The sequence below is a fragment of the Lagopus leucura genome, unplaced genomic scaffold (assembly GCF_019238085.1).
Source record: "Lagopus leucura isolate 7727_CA_CO unplaced genomic scaffold, USGS_WTPT01 Super-Scaffold_73, whole genome shotgun sequence".
NCBI lineage: Eukaryota > Metazoa > Chordata > Aves > Galliformes > Phasianidae > Lagopus > Lagopus leucura.
Window position 1 is genome coordinate 72,541,756 of NW_024962252.1, and position 24,654 is coordinate 72,566,409.

Consider the following 24,654-nt stretch of genomic DNA (forward strand, 5'->3'; position numbering starts at 1 on the left):
GGCTGAACAGCCCCAGCTCCCTCAGCCTCTCCTTCAGGAGGTGTTCCATCCCTTCTATCATTTTTGTGGCCATCTTCTGGATGCACTCCAACAGGTCCATGTCTCTTTTGCACTGAGGAGTCCACATCTGAACACAGACGTTCACATCTGACATCATTTAATCTCCTTAAAACTTCCACAGATTTGCAATTTCATTCCTAAACTCCATACTAGTAAATAACAATGATGATCACATAATACACATAAAACAAAAGGTATAGTATTTTCTAAATTCGTCACATGCCACAGGTCTTTAACTTTCATCACATTTAGCAAGATTCAAGATTTGCATGTATTTCACATACAAATCATAACCAGAAGAAATACTTTGCACATAGCAACATCACTCTTGTAAGTCTCTGCCCACACTAATTCACCAGCCCTGAACCATGTGTCACAATCTTAACAGAGTGCCCCGCTATACTGACACGAAACCATCGCTATAAGGATTAGCAGAAAGGGGTTTGTTTTGTTGATTTGTTTATTTTTACAGCAATTACCCCAGACTAGATCCAGACAGCAGAAAAAGCGGGAATAGGGAAAACATAAAAAGCCAGGTAAGTATTATCTGAATCGTGTATAATGTCAAACTGGAAATTATTTTCTAAAATTTGAGAGGGCCTTTGAAACAATCAATGACATCCTAGTGTGCTTCAGTACAAGTGTTTACCTCACATCAGACAACTGCATCTGCAAAGCTACCTTTATCAAATTCCTTTACTTATACTGGGGGGAGGGAAAAAAAAAAAAAAAAAAACAATACAAACCCACAACCAACAACCCAACCCTAAGATCTTTCCTTTGTTTAAGCGCATTTCCTGCCTTCCTTACTGCTATAGACTGTGCTGTGGCAGGCCTATTTATAGACCAAAGAAAGGAAAAAGCACCACTGGAGGCAGGAAAACTAAGTTGGGAAAGAATAGAAGGAAGTGTGGCTGCCATTTAGCCAAACAATCTAGAACTAATTGAGCTCAAAAGAGCCCCAGCCTCAGTGAGCTGCTGGGAGCCAACGCAGCAGGACCCTGCTCCATTCCACAGGCCCTGCCACAGCTGGGTGCAGCCATGGATGGGACACCGCCGGGCAGCACATAACCTCAACCCTGTGCATCTCAACCCTGTGGCCGCAAAGAGCTTTTTGAAGCAGCACTCTGAAAGTCAGACATCTGTCAGATTAAGGTAAGTGTCTCCTTTTGGCATTTCTGCTGGCTGCATTCTCTGCGTCTTTTCACATGCGACCGGACTAGTAAATGAAAACAGCACGAGCCTGGGAGAAGGAACTGTATCTGATTTTCAGATAAAGGTTTGGCAGGATGTCTAATTTTTTAAAGAAAGAAACCTGAATTCAATTACAGATTCCTCAGATTATTCCTGAAGTGAAAGATGCCCGTGCCATATGTTCACATGATCTTCTTTCTGTTTTCTTCACCTGCATCTCGTTTATCTTATCATTGTGACAAAGTGCTAGAGAAAGACCGATGCAAGCTGCCTGCCCCAAAGAAGTCAGCTCTGTGTAAGGCTTCAAATAAAAGTTTAGAAAAAAAGAGAGGGAGGGAGAATTATATGGAACATATGTTTATGTAAGATGTGTTCATTTAGATTATATGAATGTATAAACATAAATACAATTTATAATTAAAGTGCTGTGAAAATTGAGTCTCAGACCCATGAGGTATATATGAAGATAGGGACTTTGCCAAAATTGAAGCACTGAAAGTCTCTACAGTCTCAGACTTTATTATGGCACATATTTAGGTATGTGGGTAAATGCATAACAATACCCCATGTGTACATATAAATATCTAGCATTCTTTATGCTTTTTTGTAACACCATGTAATTACCACTCGGAGGTCTAATTAAAACTAACAGCCAAATGTGAGTGGGATTTTGTAATATGCTTATTTTCAGATAGAGACAAATATCTATCGTGGCATCATACGTAGAAAGCTTCATTTTAAGACACAATGGTCTGCAGACCATATCAATTAATTGAATTAGCATCACCAAGACAGGCTTCTAAGAGGAAAAATTATTTTAAGATCATGCTTATTTTCTTCTATTTTAAACACGCCCTCTGCTAACAAAGGAAAGTTGCCATTTGAAAGCGGGAGGATAGAAGCTGCAGAATACCAGATTCAGGATTTCAGCAACAAAGTTTTATTGCCTTTGAACTAGCTGTGAGGGTAACCTTCTAGGAATCTCACCTGTGTTAATACACTACCTCTGTGCATGTGCTATTCAGATTATTCATGTGTTATTTCAGTGTTATTTAGGATTAGTGGCTCATTGTGAAAAGTTGCCCCTAGTGAAAAGGAAGCACGGTGAGTAGTTATTATACTGTATCCCCGTAGGATGTTATGTTTGAAGTCTGTCTTAGTGAAGATAGCAAGGCAGGATGTCAGCCATGTAGGTGAAAAGCTGCGATAGGGCAATTGTAAACAGCAGCATTCAGCTGAAAATTGCATCCAAGGAGGTGCCAAGCAGCAATTCCAATGAAACAGATGTTAGATAACACTCACAGAAAGGATCCGGCTTCTCTTTGTCTGACTTCAAAGTACTCGATTATTTACAGTAATTCTCATTTCCAAGAGGCTATAAGCATGGCCTTGTAAAGGATAAAACATCTAATGAGAGTCAAGTAGGAGCCTCTGTAGGTATTTTCAAGAAAAAGCCTTTTAGGCTACAGTTTGAGTTATGAGCATAGCATGCTAGCATGCCCTCCTTCAGGCAAAGTTCCTTTCAGTTTCTGAAAGAGATTTACCTGCAGGGAGACAAAACAAGCAATCTGAATTTTGAGGGGGTTTAATTAAAAAGTGCAAGGTTGAAGTATGAAACCATTTGCATGCCAGTCAGCTGCCATCACTGTGGGCACCACGTGCTACTGAGCTTCCCAGGAAAGAGCAGTCTAACTCAAGGATAACTCGCCTGACATCAAAAATGCATTTTGGGTAACAGAAATAACCAGGTACGTAGGTCAGTTTTAGCAGGATTTGTTATTCCTCTTGCAGTTGCAATAGTATATCCAATTTTTCTCTCTAAGCCCCTATTCTACTACAGCAGGCTCTCTTACCTCAGGGAGCTGTGTGCTCTAAGTCCATCAAGTCCACTAACACTAAAAACAAACTAACAAAAAAAACAACCCAGCAAAGACATGGAAGCACTGACCTACCCAGAGAAACAAAGGTTTTCTGAAGTCACATATATAGTCTACAGTACAGTCTCACTTAATAAGCAGAAGTAGGGGAGAGAGAACACAAAAAAGAAGCACAGCCAAAACATGTGAAGAAATCAGAATCCACAACAGCATCAAGATTGCTCTTCAAAAAGAAGCAGCTGCACAACACTGACAATAGAAATGCCAGCATAAAAAATAAGCTGTTTTTTTTTCAGGCATTATCAAAGAAATTATGACTATGTGCTGAATAACATCCTGACTCGTGCAAATGTTTATACAGGTGCTTAAATTTAAGCATATGAGCTGTCCCATTGATTTTAAGCAAAATTATTTCAACAGGATGATAAAATTTAAAGGCAGGCAGAGTGATTAGATCATCTGGTCTGACTTCAAACACAGTACACTGATTTTCCCATAACTCTTGTACCAAACTCAAAAACTAGCCTGCTTGTAACAGAACATGTGGATGTAGTGCACTCAAGATAAAAGCTTAAGGAGCAGTTCATGATGTTCTACATGCAAATGGAGACTGACAACAGTGACCACCGCTTGAATTGACACCAATCCCCCAGCTCAAATGAGAATTGAATGGTGCACAGGCTTTGTACCAGTCTTCTGCACAAGAGTGAAGGTCAGTGAAGGACTGCTTCTCCCTGAAGGGATATTACCATTAACTTTAGCTACCTATGCCTTTAGTGGACTTGAAAAGTATTGTTGCATAAACAAGAATAAATGAAAAAGCTGCTTTACCAGACAATCCTTATCCAGTGTGCAGATATCTTTTGTCTTACCTTCTCCTATTTACCACACGGCCATGTGCAAATATTGTTACAAGATAAGGAGTCTGCTTCTCCAGTCACAAGACATAGCAGCAGTCATCAAATGGAAACGTATAGCAAGAGGAAATTATCAAATTTCTTATTATCAGAAACTTAAACACAAGTTTAAAAAACAAAACAAAACAAAGCAAGTTAGTATTGGAAGCAAAGACGAGAAGAAATGGGAAACTTGACCTGATACCACCTTTACAAGCCTCAGCAAGAGTGGTTTTATATTCCATATACATAGAACAGCATAGCAGTGTCACAAAGGATACAACATGCACAAAAAAAAAAAAAAAAACAATGGGAGGAGGAACAAGATGACTGCCTTGCATACACCTTGCCCACAAATAATGTTGTTTCCAGGATTCAAAGATCCTTTGACTACAAAGATGTCCAACACTGCAGCAGAACAGAGAAGATGGCACATACAGCCTCCAGGGCTACGTGGAAAACTCAGCTAGGGATGGGGAAGCCCACACTTCATGCAACTAAGTGCTTAACAAAGCTTAAGCTTTTATACATCCCAAGTGATTGTATTCACAGAAATCTAAACAAAGCAGAACTCCGCTATTTGACATATAGCTTTGCAAAAGTCATTCTGAGCAAAGTTTAATCAAAGACACCACATGATACACTAAGACTTCTCCATATAGCTTGCAAATACAAAACCCCGTAGGCATCCTTCACTTCTTGCGTAGATAGGGCACGTTGGCTTTGAGAAGTATTCCTCTTCGTTGTGGTCCCCTAACAGACTGTGCAGTCACTTTCCCCAGTGACTGAAGGACTCAACCAACTCTGCAACATAAAATACAGCACTGCTCTAGCATTTCTGTAATGCAGGACCACATGCCTCCAAGAATATGAAAATGTAAACCTGCCAGTCCACTACCAATACTGCAAAGAAGTGATGGTCAAGAAAGCAGGAGTGAACCGTAAACAAAGGAACACCCAGGTGTGATGCAAAGCTGCTCTATAACATGATTCAGTCACACAACACAATAATTCCATTTGTGGTGAATTTAACATTTTGTCAAGCTAACAGGCCCTGGCATTATCCAGCTAGTTAATTCACACGAGATTGTACATTATAAAGCTGTAGGTCATTGTACTAAGAACGAAAAAGAACCAACGCTTCCATTTAGATAGCTTAGAATTCTCAGCATCCCTTATATCCTAGCATACTTCACTTTTCCAATAGAGTTTCATAAAATGTTTCACTGCTATTTTGGATTATTACTGCACCACAATAATCTCAGGAGGCTAAAGATAGATCTTCAAAGATAAGCTGGCTCATTAAGAAAGGGGAAAGGAAAACTGAAGAAAAAACATTCAAACTCAACTGAACAATAAAGTAATCCTTAATTCAGAAATGTGAAGAGGCAATGGAGGACAGTGAACTAATGTTGAGCTCTTCCAAACAGACTGACCTTCCTCACAGGCCTGGCTAGTCCCTTCTTTCTTTCTTAAAAGAAGGAACCTCCACTCTATCTTCACATAACACTATGGTTTTATACAGCAATACAGTTTATATACAGAATTCTGGATACTGTACATCTTTCTGTGATATTTACTGTAGGAGGGTTAAGTGTCTTAAGCAATAGTTGAAAGCAGAATCATAGAATTGCTCAGGTTGCAAAAGACCCTAAAGATCATCAAGTCCAACCACAACTTAACAACCCTCTGCTAAATCACATCCCTGAGCACCATGAAAAAGCATAGTAGTGTCCTCATACCATTAAGAGACATGAAGTGGGAACATCAGCAACAGAGAAAGGCCCATATTCAAAGCGTAATGCATACAACAACCTTGGCCCCAAGGGACTCTGGCATACAAAAATATTAACTGTTTTGACTATAATAAGCAGATCTCCTCAACTCATGAGCATGGAAGCAACAGCCTCTCTCATCTTTGCACTGGGTACATCATAACATACAGAAAGCACAGATGGATCCAAATTCACTCATCTCACAGGAAGTTTGGAAGCATAGACTCCAAAATGCTCACACATAACACTACTGAGCTCATACAGATTGACAGATAACATAGTTTGATAAACATTCTACATGTTAGTGGAGACTGACTGTCAATTCTACCAAGCTAGGCACTTACGATCTATGCCTCATTTTACAGTGCAAGCAGAAGCTTAAATTGCTGTTGATAACAAAGGAGTGATGCATGATTACTGTTCTGTTTTCTTTTTAACTATTAATGACAGAAACAGATTTAAAAAAAAGAATTGTTCAGGTTCTTTCAAGGAAGCAGAAGGAAAGAGGTTTGATTTTCAGCTTTGTTTCTCACTAGACTCCCTTATTCCACTCCTGTACAGTCAATGTAAAAGGACTACATAAATCTGCAAGCTGGGATGTCTGTTCCAGCTCTGGGTATTGTTTCAGTTTGATGCTCAGCAGTGCTCAGCGTCAGCTCACGCTGCCCCACTGAGAAGATCAACTTGATAAACCAAGAATCACTGGGTGGTGTCAACATATACATCAAAATTTATGCTACAGAAAAAAACATTTTTCACTTCTTATGTATACTGAAAAAGCTCATAAATGCCTTGTACTTTAGTCATGGAAAAATTGTTTGAGATGGACAACATGGGGATTCACATAAAAAGTGGTAGATGTGGTAGAATAGCAGTCTTTCCAACATAAATTTTGAGTGAAAAAAACACACTGAGAGGTGACTTACACAAGCCAAAGTTGAAATCAGTTCAGTTTATAATAGGAGAGACAAGTAAGCTGGTACTTTCTGTAAAATAGAAACAAATGTATTACTTAACATATGTTTACTGACTTGAAAACTTTTCATGCAACTAACATTCTGCTTTATATCTGAGAGACGATGTAATGAAGAACTCAGAAAAAAATACTGATGCCATGCTCTTGTTCACTTGTAATCTTGCTTAGATCAACGTAGAAAAAAAACACTTGCTGAAGCATTTAAACTGTAGAAGCTGCTGATTAACTCACCATTGCCCTGCAACAGACTTATCCGCAGTGCACTCAACAATGCAGCACTGCACCATCTTTGTGTGAGACACCACCTAGGGTGAGGATGGTCAGAGAAATCTAGAACACAAATCTCTTCTAAACACACCAGTCTGTTTAGAAATTTCACAGTCAGAATAATCAGGGTAGTATTGGAAACAGCACCTTTTATGATGGATTGGTGCTTAAGTGGTGATACCACATCTAGGTGAGGAAGCACAGTCTTCAAGCTCTGTTTCTGACACAAGTGTATCCACCCTAGTCAGATTGCTATATAAGGTAGATAGTGAAAAGCTTTTATTGTTCTGTTCTGTTGTTTGTAAACTACAACAACTAAACAGTGAAGATACTGTTACTGCCAGCAAAGAAGCCCACAGTGCTTGTTTTGACTGCACAGGCCAATTTCACTCTATGTCTTGGGCAAAGGCAACACCACTACTCCTCAGCATTCAATTAAACAATTTATATTTGTCAGTATTTCTCTGTATTTACATTAGATATTACAAAAATAAAATAAAATAAAATTCTCATTTGCTTTTAAAAAAATCAACAACAATAGAAATGCACACTGATTCAGCTGATCCTCAGCAACTGATAGCTATTTCATGCTGCTTTTGTAAAAACGAAAGTCACAATGCTGACTGAGAAGCATCATGGATAAATTAACAAGTAACAATTTTACACAATTTTATCATCAAACAACAAAGAATCTATTAACAAAGATAAATTTGCTAAAAACACTGGGAAACTTGAAACTGAAATGCTTCATATGCATGCTGTTGCCCAGTTGGTGTTTTTTCTATAGGAACTCCATCCTGGTCTACCCAAACATCTTGGTTGAACATCAAGAGATGTTTTTAAGATGCAATTCCATGTGGGTTTGCTTTTTTATTTGAGTATGGGGCGGGGGGAGAGGGGGTGTGTTTGTTTGTTTTGGGTTTTGTTGTCGTTGTTAAATGTTGCATGGATAAGAAGTTACTTTATTCACACATTGATTTATGCTCATCCCATTTCTCAGGACTAAAGCACAGAAAAATGAAAACTATCCGCTATGTTTCATGCCAAATTTGCATAGAGAGATAAGAGAGATTAGAGATTACATCTTCAGAGAAAATACTGCATGAGCTAAGACACAATTACTATTAACTTGCAGTTCTGAGTACACAGATATTAAGTACACAAACTGCAAATTCTAAGCTGAACATGTGCATATGATTAACACACATAAGAATATTCAGGCAACACAGAGAATTTCAGTTTATATTCCTACATTATCATAAGCTAAAAAGTAAACAAAAGCATTCATTTTCTGATGAAAAGCAATCACAACCTCAACTCCAGGTACTGCTATAGGCTCCACCTATGACTTATAATTGCTGATATGAAGAAGAGACTTTTTCAAGAGTTGGACTCCAGGATGACGTAATCTTATCTTCAATTTCTCAGCCACAACATAAATATTGGGTGTATCTTTGCATGTGAAAGGGGAGGTACAGATCACATTTACTGTACTGCTGTGCCCCCTAGAGCACTGAGCATAATGTTGAAGAACTTAGAATTCACAGATTGCCAGGCACGCAGCATTGCCTAAAGATGCTTAAAACTGACTGAACGCAGAGGAACGCTGAGAGACACAAAATATTTTCAGCAAAATTTCCTTTCCATGATGTTCTTCAGATGCCCTTTAGCTGGCAGCTTAGCATGAGAGATGTTAGACTATTTATAGCAGGCTTTTTAATTGCACTTCGGTATTTATAAAACATCCTGTCTAGTAAACACTTCCATGGTCTGCTTTCATTCATATCTGCTGATAGTGAAGGCTATATAGTACTTGCGGCAATGAGGCAGACCAGAAAATGAGCCACTGTTTATTAGCTATACATTCCAAGTATTCTGAAAGATAGCAGCCAAATCATAGTGCAGCCATTTAAGAAACAAATGCAATACTGCAGACTTGCAGTTAGCATAACCTGACTCACATTCTCAGAGGGTACAATTGTGTCCATTGAGAATCTTAATTCCTGTTAAACAAACTGCAGAACACACCAACATAAAAAGGCATTTTCAGGCCACTTTGTAACTGCCATATTCAGAAAATAATTATACTTTCCAAGATTTAGCACAGTTTCAAAGCACTGACGCTGAGATAAATGTTGTATCACTGCCAAATTTGGAAATGAAATGACACATAGGCAAAACATAGGCAAGCACATCCAAACAGATAGCAGTAACAGCAGTTGAAAGGCAGCTGTGAAACATACTATCACAATTTCACACCATGCTTCTTTGTTACTGTTCACTATTTCTCATGGCACCTCTGAGGAATGTTCATTTCTTAGTTTTTATGTAAAACATCAGTTACCACAAACAAAAACACATCCTTTTCTATCAAGCCTTGAGCTGTTTTCTTAGCATAAGAAGAAACTGAATACACTGTTGCATATTTATTTATTTTGTCACAGAGAAGATGTACTCTAATAGAGATAGGAATACAACACCATTTTTGTAGATTTGCTGTGTCCACATTAGCTACCTTATAACTTTGAATGTTGAATAGATCTGAAAGAGTGCTGTGGATACTGCATAATCCATGAAATGAACAAAATAATCACAACACTATGTGCAGATTGACAGATCATTATACAGAACACATTTTAATCATGCTTTCTGAAATATCAGCAGAGAGTAATTTTATAATTAATTTTCTAATGAAATTTGTGATCTTTTCTTTTATAAAACCATGTATAAAATTCAATTAATCTCGATCTCAAATGACAGCAGTGTTTAGGAGGAATGAAATGGCATTTACCAAAGGTAACTCATGTGGTCAATGGGCTATGCCCTGAGGCATAACCAGGAAGGCGTGCAGCAGCCTGCCACCCAGTTCTGCAGGGACAGCTCTGAGTACCTCTTTGAAATTATCCTTCTCCCAGTGTCCTGAACTTAAAGGCACTCATTCCTCATGGGCTTGTTTCTCATTTTTAAACCCTTCCTTTTTGCAACCTCCTTCATTCTTTTAAGACATCCTCAGCAGCTTAAAAACCCCATACAGAGCCCATACATGGAGGCATTCTACTTAGAGGCCAGATCAACGTCTTCAGGCAGAGGGAAGCAGCTTCCAAGGGGAGCAAGTCACTACCATATTGCCAAGCCCTACCATGCAGTAGGATAAATCAGTTACTTAGCCACTGAACTGCCTTTCCAGAAGCATCCCTCCTTATGCCACGCTTACTTACCCTGCTTACAAGGGCAAAGCTGAAACCTGGTGTAACTTTGCTTTCCGTGCACGATGCTCAGCCGCCAGACGAGCAGACGATCCCTGCCAGCCCCACTTAGCACCGCACAAGATGGCCGACCCGGCGCTCCAGGTGCATTGCATTGAGGAGCACAGGTGGCTGCAGGAAAATGGCCGCTGAGGAGTGGGCCACAGGTGGCTGCAGTGGGACGGGTTGTACTGCACTGGGGAACTCAGACCGCTGGGGGCTGCTGTGGGGCCAGCGTGCAACACGTTGTTCCTTGCTGCTACGAGGGACTGTAGGAGTACGAGGGGTCTCCGAGTATGCCATTTCGGTTAGACTGAAAGGTAAAACCTTCTAAAAACGTCTCTGTGTTTGCAAGAGCCCCATTGGCTGCCTGGGAGCATCCCAGAGCCTCTGCCCTGGTGCCAGCAAGAGAGGAAGGCTGCTGCACCAGAACCGTCCTTAGGGAGAAAACCCAGGAGTCTCCCTGGCTATGAAGAAACGCTGAGCTAACGCTTCGTTCTCGTTTGTCCGTTGTGGACACGTGTTAGCAGGGTGCAGGTGCAGAGATGAGCCAGGACAAAGCAGGCACCCTGCCACGTGGCCAAGGACAGGCTGGAGTTTCGGGGTATGAGGAGACCCCTAACTGAGGCTGTGGCCATGGGGTTCCTGCAGCACTGAACCTACAGACAGGGTCCTGTGACAGGCTGCTACCCCTTCATGCTGCTGGGTGATGAGAAGGTTTAGGAGGCTTTTCATTAAATCTTTCCAATGAAACCCAGTGGTTTCACCCACAAGAGACACACAAATGCATGGATAATAATCACAAGGGCTTCTTCCCTGCTTCAGGCTGTGCTGGCAGCAAGGAAGGTTGTGTGGTTTCATAACCATGTGCAAGCTTATATAATGTGAAGAGCTGGGTAGGGTCAATGCAAGAAACCTGAATTGCCCCCTTTCTTTTCTTTTTTCTTTTTTCTTTTTTTTTACTTTTTTCCCTGCAGCTTTCATCTTCAGTAACTTGAGGGCATTTGTTGATTTCTGACAAATGTGCCAGTTAGATATGCAATTAAAATTGAATAATTGAAATAAATGGGTAGCTTTTTGGCTCTGAGCAATCCTTTGAATTTGTTCAGCTCTCTAACACAGTACCATTAGCAGAGCTTCTCTTTCAGGAAAATGCCTTTATAATTCAGTGGGACTGTGATCTTGCAAGGTCTGGTTTACTTGCAAAACCATAAGATACCATCCATTGTTACTGCACCCCATATTGAGGTACAGAAACAGTGTGCTGGTCAGGTTTTTCTATATAAGCTACCACTGGAGTTTCAGCCTGGTATTTCCTGCATGCGTGTTGGAAATTCAGCTTTTCAGAAAATTGAGTTCTGCATCTCACCCTCAAAATTCCATTGACTGCATGCTTTTACCTTCGAACACCTGAATATATTTAAATATGTGGCCAAGCTGTAGGGAATTAGGCTCCAAAATCTCACTTATATTTCAGAAATATATGGCCACGTATCTCCCTGGAAAATTCCATTAGAATCTGTCTTTTTTTTTTTTTTTACTTCAGAGTTGTACTTCCATTTGTCCTACGTTTAGGAACATGGGGATAAGGATGCTTTTGTTTTCCATTTTGTTGACTCAGTTTGGACTGATAGCCCCCAACCCAGAAGAGGTATCCCTGTGTGACCAGGCAATGTCTGGCACAATGGGGCTCTGTCTCTGTGCTGCAAAAATAGTAGGCACCAAAATAAAAATTATCTGCAGTATTATTAAGGCACTCATCATTCTACTATGTAAACACAAGAGGTAGTGATGTTGCCCTTTAAATATGCTTAATCTCCGAAAGCATGATTGTTCCCTTATTTTGTGTGATCAGTGGAGAGACCAAGTCTTAAAGACGTTAAGAACACCACTGTGCTTTAAAATGTTCTCTTCCTGACAGGAAGACTGAATTTAAATGCAGCAGATCATAAAGTCAGGTGCAAAATTGAAGCAATCAACAGAGATCTGTTTAACTTTCCATTTGTACTGCCCCTGCTGTTGATTAAGACTTATCTACTGTTGGGCGTTAGTCATTTAGAAGGGGGAAAAAAGAAGTTATGGAACACATAGCACCACATTCCAGTCAAGCGTTTTAGCAAAGGCTGCTATTATGAAAAGGATTTTCTAATAGGGGGAATAATGATCTTCAGATTCTGACCTCCTGGCACAGCAGTGAGATTTATCAGGAGGGGCATGTGACTAGTTAAGACACACAGCCCCAGCTTGAAGGAAACAGCTGCTCATTTCATGCTTTAGCACTTGGCAGCTGGACAAGGAAGGGTGATGTTTGTGTTGAATACCTCTGCAGAACCAAGTACAGTAAGTGATTTTCCCTGTTTTTATTTTTTTCTAAGCTACCACTGCTTTCCTATTTTCATCTGAGACCTTTTGTGAAAACACTTAAGAGAGAGGCGTGTTTTTTGTCGCCTCATTGATAAGCAGTCATTCATGCTCTAAATGTCTGTTTTTTTTGATCTGTGATTAACGATTGTATTGTTTTTGCTGTTGCAGGAACAAGACAGGTACTGTGTTTTCTCCTCATGCTAGTTGGGGAGGGAAAATTGTGTTTATTTACACAGATGATGTTGTGAAGAGGTTGTTAATGGCAAATGTATTTTCCTTTCTCTGTAGAGCTAGTGAATAGGTAAAGATGCCAGTTGGGAATACAGCAATTTCAGCATTTGGCTTAAAAATAGTCATGTAAGGAATTGACAAATGTACTCGACTGAAATAGTGTGATCAACCTGAAGAAAGCTGCTTGTGACTGGCAAGTTTTGGGGGTTGAAAGGCGAATTTTTTTTTGAAAGAGAAAGGTAGTAGCAGAGAAATACAGGAGAAAAGTGAAGATGCACTGATTAAGATACAATTGATTGTTGATAATAACACATAACTGGCTTGTGAAGATTAAAAGATCCTCCCTAAAAACAGGGAGTGAGTCTCCTAAATATCTCCAGGTTTTTAATTCACTTTATTTTTAGATGTTTGCATTTTTTATGCTTTTGCTTCATGAATGATTGATTTCCCCATCTGATAAATTTTGAAAGCTCTGAAGTTTTGCTTAAAAATACAAGAATTACAGGATTCGTAAAGGAACTTTTGATCAATTATTTATATAGAGATGAGTTATTGTGGAGAGGTTTTTCATTTTGGTGTGGGTTTTTGTTTTTTTGAGTAAGACTGAGAAAGAATTGGAACAAATGAACAGGTAGTGGGGCATCAGGTATGCAATAAGGCTGAGGGTTGCCAGGTGCTTTGGGGGAGGCTGGGAGAAGGGAGACTAGTGGGATCCTGTTGAGGAAGGGAAGACCTGCATTTCAGAATGGGATCAAGAGTAAACACTGGAGTTCTAGTTTACTAGTTTCTAGTTTAGTGAATCATGTTGTCTGTCCTTTAAAGATGAGCAGAATAATCCTCATTCGCTTCTCATGCAAAAAGAGAACTTTCATTTTTTATTTCTCCCTAACGGCTTCTAATTCTCCTTTAAACCATAGTTTATGGCTTTACTGTTTAACTGGAAATTGTATAGGAAAATGTCAATCAGTTGCAATTGTTCACAAAACCAGAAGTCTGCCTGGCTTCCTGCCTGTTCTTGTATCAGAGGGTAGTCTGCCTTTGAACCTTGAGCTGGAGTACTACAGACTGTGGTTACACTGCAGCCTTCCCACACAAATGGCACGCAAAGCCAGGAGTGCTGCAGGCTACGGGGCTCTGAGGTGCCTCCTGGCTTTGCACTCAGGAGCCTGTAGTCCTCTAGGGATGCTGGCTACAGCGGCGTCTCATGGACCTGTCTGTTGTGAAGGACCATGCTTTGAACATAAGCTAAACCCCAAATCCACCAGAAAAATAGTAGCTCAGTAGTGCTGTTCCTGTTTTCCTTCTTCTCTAGAACAACCACTGTGCCAGGGTTGGTGCAAAAGACTGATGTAAAGCCATATGGTCCTGCGACAGCTGCATCACAAACCTGCTGCATGTATACGTTGTGCAGCTGATTTTATTATCAGGCATCACTGGGAAGTGAGCAAAGCGTAAGGAAACTACTGAAGATTTTATGGTAAAAATTCTATAACTGCACCACTGAGCTCACTTCAGGTAGTATAAGGTATGTCTTGAAACACACTGTCAAAGCTAACACTGAATTATCTCAAAGAAACAGTGAGGAAAGCTCAGTTTTGTGCCTCTATGCTATTGGTTTTTAAGGTTATTTACAATAAAGGAAAATAACCTCTGAGATCTGCAAAATTGAAGGTAAACAACCCTGCTGTATTTACAGTGCCCAGCTATCGTTATTATATCTTATTTTGAATGAAATTCAAGGGTAACAGCTAACCCTTTAAACCTTCTGTTCACAAAGTAAAGAAAGCTTGATCAGCATTACAAGATTCTCAAGGCTGCAGTTGTTTCTGTCCTTATCAGCCCACTTTTTTAGCAATAGTTACTGTTAAACACAGAGTGTGTGCTTTGAGAAAGTAGAATATTGCAGTCTTCAAGCTTTTCTCACTTTATGGCTTTTCTGATGAATTCCAGCTGCAACCTCTGTTACTGGAGTACCCATCTTAGGATGCTGTTGGGGCACATACTGATTTTTACACTGGAGTGAAAGACATAGCCACTGTACTACCACTCTTTTATAACTTTTATAACTTAGTATAATGATCTCCCAGAAACACATGTGCTCAGCTTTTTGAATATCACACTCGCATCCCCCAAATTATGCTTGTGTTAGTCAAGGCAGTTCTGCATAGGCATGATATAGCACATAGATTGGATTTCTGCATCCTTTGTTATGGGAAGTGCCCAGCCTTTGCATTTGCCTTTGACACATCTAGACTGACTACTGACATAGGTACGTATCTAGAAAGTCTGATACCTAGCAGAAATCTTCATCCTGATGATTTTTTTTTTTTTAATTACACAGTAGAGGAGATTTGATAACAGCCTGAGCATTTCTGTACCTCTGCAGAAGTTCAGTGCATATGCATATCACTTAGAGCCTTTTTCAAGATTCCTATTAAATTCTTTTCCTTTACTCCAAGGAAATTATTAGAGCAGTTCTCTGAATGGGCATGTTTGTGCTCTACAAGAAAACATCTAGAGTAACCACAGTTTTGCCAGCTCCTCGCTGTAGTTGAAAATGCTATTATGCACAGGAGCCACTCCCAGGATGTTCCTGAATAAAGAGAGGAAACTACTTTTAAAAATACTGTAGGGGTATTTGTGGTTTTCTTTTTTGCTAAGCTGTCTGAGTCTGATTATGCAACGTTTTTATAGGTACTCCAAACATCTTCCAAAGAATGCTTTCTGTTAACATGTTTGTAGTGCAATCGCTTTTCATTGCTGGAGTTGATAGAAATGTTTTCATGTTGACCCTCTCTTTTAACTCACGAATGGCAGTATCTAGTTCCCAAGCATTTGAATCAAAAAGCTGATAGAAAAATCCCAGGTCTTCAGATTTTTCTGATCATTGGTCTTCAGTGTGGGTTTTCTATTCAATGTGAATAGTCAATGCAGTGTTACTTTTTCAATTGCTTACTGGAATGGCCTGTCTGAAAGCCACCTGATTACCAGATCAGAGGCACTGAGGCAGGGGCAAACTTTTTTCTTGCAGTGAAGTTAAAAGAACGTCAGCTATAAGCAAGATCAGCACACTGACTTGGCAAGTCCAACTCAGCTACAGGGGCCATTCTGAAAACACATGGATATTTTCTGATCAGAAGTCATGAGTGGTCCCATCAGAAAGTTTGGCTTACAATAAGTGTGTATGTGGTCAGGATCACAGCGTGGGTGTGTGGAAATACCCACACAACTGATGTTTACTGCTCAGCAGAAAATTCGGTCTCCCCTGAGAATTACTTGGGTTGTTTTGGTGGCCATCTGCTGTCTCACTCTGAGTAGCCGCTCCCCTTGCTGCTGTGTCCTCTGACCGCATTCAAATAGGTGAAATGGTTTGACTCTCTCTGCACTGTATTCTCACACCTGTGATTAGTGCATATTATCTTTATTAATGATCTGGAATTTCTCCGGCTAGTGAGGAAGGCTTCAGTAGCTGAAGAATAACACCAGACCTACTAAACTGTGCAAAATTAGTGAAACTTGAGCTATTCCTGTTCAGATACCTAATATATTTGGTTCCTGCAAACAGAAAATAACCATATCATCTAAAATTAATTGGTGACTCAACAGTACATCTGCTTTAGTCTACCACCCAGGTTGTACCAAGCTTAGTATATAACAGTAGATACATACTATACTACATGTTATGTTAAATATAATTGCATTTCCGTATACAACTCCATCAGTCACTGTTAAAACTGCTTCTCTTTCAGCCTTTACTATGGAAACAGGTGCTTCACTCAGAGTAGTGGTGGGCTTGTGCAGGAGAACCTGAAGTATGGGAAATGTGTGCAGGAAAAGGCTCTTCTTGATGAACAAGAATTTTCCATTCCTATTGATGTGTATTCTGCTTACTGTACCTGAAGGTTGTTGATGATTCCCAAGTAGAAAACAGCCTTAGGGTCCGTTATTTGAGTAAATAGTAGATGATACAGTAGAGCAGATTGAATTTGACTTAGAGTGGGTACATTTGCATGCTTGCTTACACACATTGATTCCTTTGATAAATGACTCAAGGTTGCATATTTTCTTTGTTGTGATGCTACATTCTTCTTTGTAGTCTTTGAAAAGGCTTAATATTTCTCCAGCACAGGCTCTGGTCTCACCAAATTTAATCTCCTCAGTCTGAAATATTGTTATTATAGATGGGCTTCCATTCATAACTCATCATTTAATTAGCTCAGTCCAGTCCATAATCTGGTTCATATAACATGCGTCAGTGAACTCCTTTTTTGCAGCAACTCAGTGTTTGAACCCAGAGCTTGCTCAGAAATTTCTGGTTTTGCTAGTGGGAAGGCAGAAAAGCAGTTTGTGCACATGATATTATGATGTAATAGATTGCCAGTGGTGCAAATTGCATCACAAAATCTTTGCTGGATTAGAGCTTGAGTCAGTTTGCCAGCTGTTTTTTTTTTCTTCTGTTCAAATCAGAATAGCCCTGACTTTCTGGTTTTATCACACTGTTCATGAAATATCTTCCTTAAAACACTCAAAAAAGTCTCATCTGTTAAAGATGTCTTGCCTACTTTAGCTTGCTTACTCATGCTCTACTTTACCAAACGCATGAGCACGTACTTCCTGGAACAGATGCCACCCTTCCTAAAACTCTTGGTTTCCAGGCTCTGCCCTTATGACTGTCCATATATTTTTATCTCAACTAGGCAGTGGAACAAGAACTAGAATTTGCAATATTTTTTTTCTCTTCTAGAACAAGTATTCTTTAATTAGTCACCCTCTTACTTGCTTTCTCTCTAAAGCCCAAAGATATTTCATTTAATATGGAATTTTGTTTGTTAATGTTCTGGGGTAGGAAGAACCTACTCTGGCAAATCCACTCTGTTGTCTCAGCCAAGTGGGGGACTACAATCCTTCCACTAAAAACAGTAACAGATCTTGTGTCTTTCACAGTTTTAATGTGTTAGAGGTCTTAGAGAGCTTCAGCATTGCTGCTGTGCCTGTTCAGTATGGGAAGTGCAATCTAGGTGTGACCAGTGTTACCTAATATTGGCAAGGCAGAGAAGTTTCTGGTGTACAAATCCTGAAAAGATTTAAAATGATGTCCCAGTTGGGGAGCTGCTTGGTTTTACTGACTCTGATATGTTTCTCAAGGCCATAGATAAGCATTTGGTATTTTTAATGCTGAAAAAGCAGAAAGAGGCCAGAAGCTCTATGGGCAGTCACCTTCTTGAGTGAGGAGGTGAGAAGGCAGAGACCAGGCTGAGAATTATGGTCCTGGAAGTGAGAGGGAGCATGGATTTGGGCTCTGCATCCCTTTTCCAGTTCATTCTTCTTTTGGAATTCCTGGTGAGATGTGTTCCTCTGAAGTCCACTGTAGCAGTGTGATCTGTGGCTTCAAGAGGGGTGATAGTTGTCTAGCTGCAATCCTGGGTTAAATATTCCTTGTTATAATAAATAGTTAATTACCAAAAGGAACTTAGCGTACTGAAGTTAAAAGGTACTTGTTGAATGTGTTACTTATTAAAGCTGGATTTGTAAGATGCTTTTTACTCTTTTTTAATTTGAGACAGGTATGAGCTTGTTTGTGTTTCAGGCCTTTTGATCAGAAATGCCCGTGTTGCTTTTTTTTTTTTTTTTTTTAAATAAAGTATTTAACTTGTTGGCTGCAAATTGTCCTGTTGTTAGGAAAGCGCATGGTTATTAACAAAACCCACTGTTCCAAAAGCATAGCTGTCGCCATTAACTGTAGTGATGCTGTTCTCATATCCTGTGCTCTGTGGATTTCTTCTGGTATCATAAAGAGTTTGAGAAGTTTGTTGCATGTCTTCATAGGATCATGCTAACCAGTGTGTTTCTCATTAAGGAAACAGTGTTTAGTCAGTCATCTGCTCATTGCTTTGTTACCTCTGAAAATAAGTTCCAAGTCTGATCAGACACACCAGGAAGTGACAATAGTCTGTCCTCTGCCCTTCTCTGTCAGAAGCTTACTATTATTAAAACCTCTGAACTGCTTTAACACTATATGTATGCGTTTAAATTATTCTCTCTGCACCATTAAGAAGTCAGAAGCCTGCCACTGTTTCACTTCTGCCACTTCTTCCCAGGAGAAACTTACAGAAAATGCCTAGATGTAGGGAACCACTTGTGTATTTAGCTGTCCAGCATCTGCTGACAGCTCGCCAAAGGAAGGTGCTGTATCCCTCCTGACCTCCAGGCTGTGTTTTTATTCCACCAGCTTTTCACACGCCTGCTTCATTGTGAGCTTTGAGTTGTCATCAACTTTTGTGGGTGCAGAGCCACAGCATTGTAGCAGGCAGGCATCCCCAGTTCATGTGAGCATGGAACAGACAGCAATTTGCATGAGTTCCTGGGATTGTGCACTTACTGACTGCTGTCATGTGTGTCTGTTTCTGTTTTCTTGTGTGCCATTTCGATTTGCTTTTTTTCTTCAAAGAGCAATTGCTCTTAAATAAATGGGATGCTGCCATTAGGGAATGAGAAGATTTACTGACTGTTAGCAACCGGTTCAGTCTTCTCTTCTTGTCTGGGACCTGTTAGCATATCTGTGGGGAAATAGCAGTTACATGTGAACTACTTTCTACATCAAAGGCAAAAGAAAAGGATGATTTCAGCATAAGATCATTGTAACAGCCAAATGATAAAAGGGAGCCAAAGTCCTGTCCTGCCCCTCTGTCCTCATAACTGTCTTGCTCCATCTCAGTCATCCAGTTTCCTTTTACTTAAGTCCCTGAACGCCTCTTCCTGCCTTTATTTTTTTTGCCAGCTGTTACCTTCAATTTAGCACACTAGTAAGTACTTCCCAGGCCATGTGGTCAAGATATTTCTGAAGTTGCCCTGTATTTTCACTGTGTTCACAGGAGGAGATCACTCCTCACACTGGGATGAGCACAGGTTGTGAATTTGCAGGGAGAAATGTGATGTATGGGATAACAGTGCTCAAGAGATAAAAATAAAGGCATGCTTAGCATCTCTTCATAAGGCGTTGGCCTTGTTTTTATTAGATGTAAAGTAACTGCAGTTGTTCTTCAGCTAGGAAAATGCCAGAAACAAGAAGAGGGAAAAATCAGGTACAATCATTGATGCTGGAAAGATGGGAGACAGGTCGGCGTGGAAGTTTCCCTTTACTGGTATCTGTGATTACAGATTTCTTCTCTTGGTATCAATGTTGCTGCAGAGATGGAAGAGGGGAGAGAGAATATGTTTGAACATCTTGCTTTCCAGGGCACTTAGCAATAATCTCTTTGTCTGAGTGACCACTGCAACTCTGCTGAGATTTACATGCTTGAGATACTCCATAAGTGGCTGTAATTCTTTTGGCATCATTATAATGTATGAGCACTGTGTGTGTGTGTGTATATGTATATATATATACACACAATCTGCAATGCAGCTGTCAATGTGGGCTTTAGAATGTTTTGAGCCAGGAACAGATAGTCCATCTACAGCAGGAAAGAAAATAACTGGAAGTTACTAAATTTGGTGTAGGGAGAAAGCTTATTCGAAAGGGAAAAAAAAAAAAGGCTTTGGAAACCATGGGTTTGTCAGACAAAAATTTTGATACCAAATTGACTGACTTATATTCAAAGTTAAAGCTTCTTATAATTCCCTTTGCTTTAACATTGTTTGAATGCTAGCCTGAAACTGGGAGTAGTGTTGACTCTTAAACCTGTCATAAATCTTGGAAGATGTAACAGCTTCATAAAAGACACTGCTCAGGGACTGTACTACTGTATGAGAATTTTGACTTAGTTAAAAATAAGAAAAAATTATCTAGTGATGGAAAAAGGAAATCTCCACACTGAATATAACAGAAGACATAGGAAAATAGGACCTAGGATTTCTTAGTGAGCTATTTAATAGGTCTGTCTGATTTTCTAACTTGGTTTTAAGAGAATAAAACTGGCAGTAGTAAATAATGGTAAAATATTAAAGTATTTTGTTACAGATAAATGGAAATGAATACTGACTCTTTATCTTTCAAAACTGAAGATATGATTATTTTCTCGTATGTGTTTTAAAATAGCTTAAAATAAATGTTTTCTCTTGGGAAAAGAAAAACCAGTCTGCTAAAAGCGTACAACAGTGTGATCAGTCAAGAATATAGGCTTCCTTTTCTCCCCCCAGTCTTGTCTAGGTTAATAAAACAAGCTTATTCACAAAAGGCTGTCAAAAGTTGTAAGCAATTCTGTCAGTAATAAAGGTAATTGCTAAGAGTTTTTCTTGAGGCATACAAGTAAAAACATAACTTGTAAGAAGTACTGATAGTGTACTGATTCAGTTTCTGAGAAGAAAAAAAAAAAAGGATATAGAAGCATATGGATTCTTAGTGCTGTTAGCTTTCCCCTCTTGATGAGTTATGCTTTGGTGGTGGAGATCTCTAACATGTCTGGAGGGCAAATATTCTCAGAAAATCTCTGTCCCCTCGTGTCATGCACATTAATGAAATGTCTGATATTTGAAATTTTATTTTTGCTTTACTGGGTACAGCAGAACACCTTTTAATGACTGTCTACTGAGAAGTGTGGCTAGAAGTTTTCTTCATTTTGAAGGTGAAATAAAGTCCACTTTTGGATCTTTCTTTGAACCCAATGCCTTCCTGGGCAATTGTAGTACCTTGACCTATGGAGAGGGGAAATAAGGTAGTATTCCAGCACATTAAATAATTCAAGGATGCACATTCAGATTTTACTGCCGTTATAAGCTGGACTCACAGCTACAGAGACAAAGGCCAACACAGTAAATTGCAGAAGCAAATAGAGAAGTGAATGGGAAAAAGCCCAAGTATGGTAGATAATTGTATACTAGATAACATTGCATAACACTAAAATTGCAATTGAGAATGAAATCTTTGCTTTTAGAAATCCAGTTATCAATTTACCCATTATTTTGCAGAGCTTATATATGAAGAAACCTATTTTTATTTCTGTTATGTCAGAAATCTTGGTTACATTTCCCAGTAAGAGGTAAGAATGCTAAACAAAATGATGTCTAAGCAGCTTGGGTCTTGATCAAGTGACTTTCTGATTACTGAAAGTATTTGGTCCTGTGACTATCCATTAGCATTCCTCGTGATTTCTGTAAGCTTCTCTTTTGTTTTAGGTCAGTATGTATTGTACTCCGTACTCTAATTTATGAATGTCTACAAGGTATTACGTGGCTCTGAACTAATCGCTTGGTAACGCATGTGAGCAGATCTATATTGCCACTTGGTTTCTCAACTATGGTCCAATTCATTCAACCCCTGTTCCTTCAGAAAGCCTCCAAATTGTTTATAACATCTATCTGTGTTAATTAAGTGGCATGCAATGACTTGAAAGTAGTTAGCCCAAAGGACTCTTCTCTCAGAACTGAACACAATGAAATACATTTCACAATTTTTAACTTGCTTGCTCTTATCTTAGGGCTGCAAAAGCTCATCCCTTAGAGGCTGTGTTAGATGCCAATGGAAAAGCTTGGCAGCAGGGGGGGCTGCAGATGGGATCTCTGTGGGAGGAAGAGGCCAGAGGCTGCCCTGTGCCAGACATAGCTGTTCCAACCAGGACATACTCTGGGCCACAGCTGAGCCCATCAGCCAGGCTCTTGGTGAAAAAGTCTGAGCAGGGACAGAAAACATGAAGAGGAGGAAAGAACAGAGAGAATAGCAAGGTTAGAGAACTGGAAGATGCTCTGTGGCAGAGCAGGTACATCCCTGAAAGAACTGAGACCATGGATAAGCTCGTGATGGAGTCGGTACTCTTGTGAAGGGGCTACAGCCAATAAAAGACCCACAGTGGAACATAAGACAAGAGTGAAAGAGAAAAAGCAGCAGGTAGAAACTGTTCTGCATTGATCCTGACTTCCCACGCTGTTCAGTATCTCACTGAAAGCACTAAGTGTAATCTGCACAGCAGGGAATGGAGTGCAAGTGATATGGGTGCCTGGCTGCTAGCTGGGGACAGTCTGGCTAGTTTGCAGTAGGTGAATGAAGTGGAGAAGTTGACTATCCTGCAGAGCTCATAGAGGCATAGAATCACTAACATCCCCTGTGCAGTGGATGTCTCTTGTTAATATGAGGTTTGGCTCTAGCTACTCATCAGCAGTATGCGTTTAGCCATGTCCCGTCCTCTCTTCCTTTGAAAGGTGGAGTAAACATTCTGTTCAGTGTATTTTGAAGTTCCACTTTGATCCAGAAAAAGTGAATTAAAGTAATAAGGCGAAGGCGATTATCAAGGATCTCCTGGTTAATTGGACTACTACTGTCTGAAGGTGTGTAGCAAAGGTGAATAAATACTGGTGAATCACAGTGGAAGATCCCAGGACTTTCAGATTTGCTTTTCTTTCCTCTCCTGCTCCCAGCAAGGCTCATATCCTGCATGCAAGGGGCAGTGCAACAATCTTCCCCTTGTTCTGTGTTTCCACGCCACATGACAAATGTCATTGGTAAGCCAATGTGCCATTCTGAAGCATGTGATGCTTGAAGTCATGGACTGTGACAGAAACAGTGGCATTAGGCTGCCTGACAGCCCACACTGTCACTGTGCTTTCCTGCTTAGAACAATTTTTGCATGTGTCAGCTGGAGAAACTTGACCAAGAATGTCACTTCCTTAGAGTTTTCTAGACATGGAGTTGCACGTACTGTAATAAATAAACCAGTACTGATAACCTACAAGAAATATTTAATTGCTTGTGCGGTAGCATAAACTTAAGGAACCATGCGTTAGGCAACTTGTGTCAATTTGAGCCCAGACAGATGTCTGGACTGCACCAGTGTAGGCAAAGGTGTAGCCTTATGTGTCCCATTTTGGATTCCTATATTTGCACTAATCTATTGGAGACTAATAGCAAGAAAGGCCTCCTACTGAGATCCTCCATTCCATCTAAAGGATGGTAGATGAGGTCTGTCCTGAAGAGCTTCGCATGGATGTGAACAAGACAAGGTAAAGCAAAAAAAAGTGCAGTAAGGGCAGTTACCATAAATATTCTCATGAGATTCTTGATTTTTTTTTTTTTTCCAGCTTATTTTTCTGTGCACTGCTACTGATTTGATTTCCTTGTTCAGCTGCTCACGTTCAGCAGTTTCTGCCCAGCAGCCAGGTGGTGGAAATCATCTAATGCAAGCATTCATTTGAGGAGGGGAAGAAGAGGAGAAGTCTAACTTACTTAAACTTCCAAAGAGTGTCCTAATCTTGTAAAGAATGTGAGTTTCCTGTATGCAGGTCTTTGGAAAGTTTACTGAGACCCATAGAGGTGCCTGTGTGTCAAAGTTGAACTATTTACACGTGGCTCTGTTTGTTGTCCCTAGGCAGAAAAATAACACATTTTTAACTGATGGGGGAAAATGTTACATCTACGTTTACTTTGGTTTGGCTAAAAAGCTGTTTTAATTCAGTTCAGCTAAATAAATATTACCCCATTTGTCAAATGTAAGCCTACTTAAACCCAGCTTATTGGGTTAGCTTGCACCTGTAACCAATGTAGCTTGTATGGGACTCATGTGAATGTGCCTGTGCAGTGATTTATATTGGCTTGACATCAGGGTTTTATGTTAAACCCCTGCAGCTTCCAGGTGAGGACCTCCCCTTAGTAGCCTCCAGCAATAAAAGTGATGACTTCTGTTTATACTATTGATAATAGCCAACAGTTAAAACTTGACTAGTGCCCCCAGCTCTGTTCTTGCCCTTCAATGCTTTTGCATGAGACCACAAGTTAGCTGACAGTGTATCCTGTTTCTTTTAAAAAATAAGGCATTACACCTGACTGCATCTGCCACAGGA

At 39.9% G+C, this 24,654-nt stretch overlaps 1 protein-coding gene across 4 annotated transcripts in view; it reads left to right on the top strand.

Annotated features, from left to right (window-relative positions):
- Window positions 1-1,005: 1,005 nt before the first annotated feature.
- Window positions 1,006-24,654, top strand: part of RASGRP3 (RAS guanyl releasing protein 3) — a 52,471-nt gene continuing 28,822 nt past the window's right edge. For 3 of the 4 annotated variants that reach the window (XM_042888099.1, XM_042888117.1, XM_042888126.1), the window contains exon 1: window positions 1,006-1,215. The gene's annotated coding sequence lies outside the window, so the exon portion shown is untranslated. Of the gene's footprint in view, window positions 1,216-12,549; window positions 12,631-24,654 lie in introns of those variants that run through there. The other variant, XM_042888107.1, reaches the window with a different exon arrangement.